The 5138-nt window shown below is 39.1% G+C and overlaps 1 pseudogene across 1 annotated transcript; it reads left to right on the top strand.

Annotated features, from left to right (window-relative positions):
• Positions 1-4185: 4185 nt before the first annotated feature.
• LOC308527074 (large ribosomal subunit protein uL15-like) lies at positions 4186-4721 on the top strand (annotated as a pseudogene). The gene has a single exon. The product of its transcript is annotated as a large ribosomal subunit protein uL15-like (transcript).
• The last annotated feature ends 417 nt before the right edge of the window (positions 4722-5138 follow it).

The following is a 5138-nucleotide window of genomic DNA, read 5'->3' as shown; positions in this document are numbered from 1 at the left end:
ATCTCTCTACCCTATTGTCTATTTTTTAATTTAAAAACATTAATTGTGCCCTAGCCGGTTTTGCTCAGTGGATAGAACATCAGTCTGTGGACCGAAGGGTCCTGGGTTCGATTATGGTCAAGGTCACTTATCTCAGTTGTAGGTTCCTCCCCGGTCCAGGCCCTGGTCGGGGCTTGTGCAGGAGGCAACCAATTGATGTGTTTCTCTCACATCTATAGTTTCTCTCTGTCTTTGCCTCTCCCTTACACTCTCTCTAAAAATCAATGGAAAAATATCCTCAGGTGAGGATAAAAAAATAACAAAAACAAAAAAATTTTTAATTCTGATAAAAACACATAACAAAATTTACCATCCTAAACATTTTTATGTACAAGTTCAGTAATGTTGAGTATATTCACAGCTTTGCAATAACTCCCCATTCCCCATTCCCATTGTCCCCTTCTCTAGCCCCGGCAACCACCATTCTACTTTCTGTCTCTATGAGTCTGACTACTGTTGGCACCTCACATAAATGGAATCATGCAATGTTTGTTTTTTTGTGTGGCTTTTTATTTCACTTAGCATAATTCTTCAGGTTTCATCCATTTTATAGGAGGTGTCAGAATTACCTTCCTTTTTAAGGTTGAATAATACTCCATTGTGATATATAGGGTGGGGCAAAAGTAGATTTACAGTTGTCCTTATGGAAAATAATACAATAATTAATAAATAATAATACAAGAATAAACTGTGTTTTGTATACTCACAACTGTAAACCTACTATATATCATTATTCTATTATGATTTATAATACATACATTCACCCATAATGGACATGTGCTTTAACAGGCTCTGCAGGTGATTCTGATAAAGGCCAAAGTTTGAGGGCCACTACTCTAAAAGTTCCAATTGGGGTTTTTTTGTTTTTTATTGTTAATTTTCAAACTCCTTCCCTGAAAACCTCCCATGAATGGGGCTCTAGCTATGAAAGTGTGAACAAAGAACAAAGTTATCTGGTAAGTCATTTGTAGATGTTTGTAAATTGAGAAGTATATGCAAATTTTGAATATTTAAGATATAAAGGAAAGGGAAAACCCTTGAGCTCATATTTTCCTGCAAAGCCAAAGTGATTGTTTCATTCATTTTATTGAAGATGCATGCTTTGGATGGCCTCATCATAAAAGAGAAATTCTTATGTAAAATTATCTTCACAAAAGATCATATTTCTTAAAGTTACCTTCCTTCTCTGGGGCCTTCTGTATAAAATAAATTTAGAAGTTGTTTTGCAGCAATTACTAATGTCAACAATAATATCCTATTTTGTTTTATATTAAAAGGAAGTTTGGGGAGACTTGTTTAGAATTGTACTATATCTATTGCAAAGGTGTATTACATAGTTGTAGACATAACCTTGTGATGTCTGGTGCTGCCAGAATGATAAATATATATGTATGAAAATAATGAACTCAATAATATCAGGCAAAAGTAAGACTAAAATTTTCTTACAAATAATTCTAAATGTTTGCAAAAGTGAATTTTCCTCTTGTGGTAACTCTGGCTGAAATATGTTAAGTTGTGATTATCTGAAACGTTGGTTGGAAAACATGTGCTCCAAGGAAATAAATTCATTGGAAGAAAAAGCATTGCATTTGCCATAAAAAAAGATAGAAGACCAATTAGTATTTCCTTCATCTAAAACTCTTTACAAGAGCACTGCCAGGGAGAAAAGAAGACAGTCAAACTCCTCCAACAACATGTTTGTAAATCTTAGCAAAATTTTTCTAATCCCTCAAGTTGAAATAAGTCAAAACACGCCAGTAAATTGGCCTTAACCTCATGTGCGGCATTATTAGGTACTGAAGTGAAGTCACTGGTGACTTGGCTTCCTTAATCTGATCAAAAATAAAATCCTGCTCACTCCCAACCCTTTTCTTAAAAATAAAGGAAAAAAGGTATCTCCTTGTCAGTTACTTTGCTCTTTAGTTCAAGGCCTCAGCTTCCGTTTTGTTTATTGAACGATAATAGCTCACATTTACTGGGCTGCTGCTCTGGGCCAGACACAAAGGACTTGCTTCCATAATTTCATTCAGCAGTCTCTGTGTGAAGTGGGAGACGCTCCCTCTTTGCAGATGAGGGACCCCAGATCACACTGTGGGTATGGGTCTAACCACTACCAGGAAGCAAAAAGAGATCTGTCTTCTGTAAAGTTCATGTTCCTAACCAAATATAAATTTTTTTAAAAAAAAAAAAAAAAGCAAAAACTAATGCCAGAGATGAACTGTCTGGGAAGTACTTGCAGAGATGAAGTGAAGTAGATAGTGGAGACTTTAATTCAATTAAAGGGATCTAGTTTGTAAAGAACACCATAGTTCCCAGGAAACCACAGGAAGGCCATGTTCCTGCAGAGAAAGAAAGGAGGTGGAAAGGATTTTTCTTCCATGTAATTACCAAGAACTGTACAAGCCATGAGAACAGTGGTTCTCAAAGTGTGGTCCATAGCAGCACCAGCAGCCCCTGAGAGCTTGTTAGAAAGGACAACCCGAAAGCCCCTCTCCATAGCTATTGAATTACCAACTCTGGAGTGAGGCCCAGCATCCTGCCTTTTAACAAACCCTGCAGAGGATCCTGATGCCAGCTCCAGTTTGAGAACAACTGTTTAGAGTTTCTTTTGTGAACCATTAGGAGCACTGATCAACACAACATATTCCAAACAACATTTGCATGTTTAAATTTTGGACCTGTTTATGCACACATTAACATTTAAATTTAAGAATATGAAGCTGCATGGCCCATGTAGCTCAGTGGTTGAGCATTGACCTATGAACCAGGAGGTCATGGTTTGAATCCCAGTCAGGGCACATGCCCAGGCTGAGCGTTCCATCCCCAGTGGGGGCGTGCAGGGGGCAGTTGATCAATTATTCTTTCTCATCATTGATGTTTCTATCTCTCTCTCCCTTGCCCTTCCTTTCTGAAATCAATATTTTTTTAAAGTACCATTTTAAAAAAAAGAATATTAATCCAATTCAGCTAAGTGTTTTACCTCAAATGCCTAACCTATGCTTGGATCTGCTTAAACTAACAATAGTAAATACTTTTCAAGGACTGCCTATGTGTCAGGAGCTGTTCTAAGTGTTTTACATTGATGAATTCATTTAATCTTCATGACATTGTGTGTGTGCCATTCTTACCCTCTTTTTATCAGTGAAGACACTGAGTCTGTGAGACGTTAAGTAACCTGTCCAGGTCAGAATGATTACTTGACAGTTGAGATTTGAATCCAGGCTCCATAGGTATTTCCATGGGGCCAAAATATCTATTTGAGAGAGATCTCTGGGGGGGGGGGGGGGGATCTACCCAAGAAATTTGAATATTGGAGAATTTTAATCCTCTCTGTCAAACCAATCAATCTATAAGAGGCAACTTATCAGAGTCCTTCCAAAAATACTATCATGACACTCAAAAGAGTTTTCAGAAACTTATGCTAGTTCCTTGGAAAATTTGGAAGAGATGTTAGACTTAGGTGATTTTGTGGATCTACTGATTTTAAGATTTGATGAGCCTCTTTCTGAAGCAATTTCCTTCTCTTCTATCACCGAATGATACTTCCACCTTCATCATGTAGCAGTGGGCTTATCCCCAAGTATAATACCATGCCAGAAAGCATATTTCACCCACAGATCAAGTATGCACTCCATTTGTCATATTTTAGTCAGATAAGACACATACTATGTAATGAGAAAGATATTACTACAAGCCACATAACTACTATTCTCAACATTTAATTATTGTTTTTTTTTTCTGAACCCTTTGTGGATAGCTGGCTTACTGGCTTTATACAAATATTAATTATTGCTTTATTAGCTTCATTCTAGGATTAAAGCTGGATATTCAGTACCCCCTGAAACCTAGAAAGTTTCATTGCTATTCCTATTGTAAAAGATGTCAGTTTCCAGGTGACTGAGGAAGAGGGGAAAGACTGGGGATACCAGGTGGGTGCCAGGCAGGATGGTGCCCAGGCAATTTCTAAGCAACAGTCTCTCTGCTTCCAAAAGAATGTGTTAGGATTTTGTTCAGTGCAGAAAGGAAACATACACCAAGATTAAACTTACCTAAAACAGTGTCTTTGCTTTTTACATGATGGGAGTGTTTCCTTTGCAAAAGCCTCACCACCACTACTTCATCTGGGACTTTCTGATACATGCACAACAAAGGTGATCAGCTACTTGAAAGGAGGAAGATGATAAGGCAGGTGGTTCATTGAAATTAGAAAGTAAAGAGGCCTCGGCATCTTGGCCACTGACATGCCATCCAAACTGAGGAAGACCCAAAAACTTCAGGGCCACGTAAACCACAGCCACAGCCTCATCAGCAAGCACAGGAAGCACCCGGGAGGCCGAGGTAATTATGGTGGCTTGCATCATCACAGGATCAATTTCAACAAATATCACCCAGATTACTTTGGGAAAGTTGGTATTAGGCATTATCACTTAAAGAGGAACCAGAGCTTCTGCCCAACTGTCAACCTTGATAAACTGTGGACCCTGGTCAGTGAGCAGACAAGGGTAATGTTGCCAAAAGCAAGACTGGTGCTGCTCCTATCATTGAGGTAGTGCAATCAGCTACTACAAAGTTCTGGGGAAGGGAAAGCACCAAAGCAGCCTGTCATTGTGAAGGCCACATTCTTCAGCAAAAGAGCTGAAAAGATTAAGGGTATTGGTGGGGCCTGTGTCCTGGTAGCTTGAAGCTACCTGGAGGGAAGTTCATTAAAATATCCACAAGTTAAAAAAAAAAAAAGTAGAGGCCTCTAGAGTCGCTTGTCTCAGCCTATTTCCTTCAGCAGATGCTCAATCCTCTGTCTGTCTCGTGTGGACCTTCCCCAGATCCTTTGTGAGGTCTTTGGAGTCTTCCTATTGCCAATGAGAAATGCAGGTTTCCCCCCACACAGTGGTAACTGCCAAGGGACTTGATTTTCTAGGGCCATTCCTGCTCTTGCCCGGGTCCCAGCTGTCATGCAATCTGAGCATACCATTGTCATATCCAAAAATTCACCAACAAATCCCCCCTCCCAAATCCAGACAGACAAATGTTGAAGATGTTGCTGAAAAGTTCCAGGAGAAGGAAAAGGGGATTTCATGGTACATCCTTAGCTGGGATAAATT

This window comes from Myotis nattereri (genome assembly GCF_964212035.1).
Source record: "Myotis nattereri genome assembly, chromosome: 11".
Lineage (NCBI taxonomy): Eukaryota > Metazoa > Chordata > Mammalia > Chiroptera > Vespertilionidae > Myotis > Myotis nattereri.
Note: the sequence above shows the minus strand (reverse complement) of the source record. Positions and strands in the feature narration are given on the sequence as shown.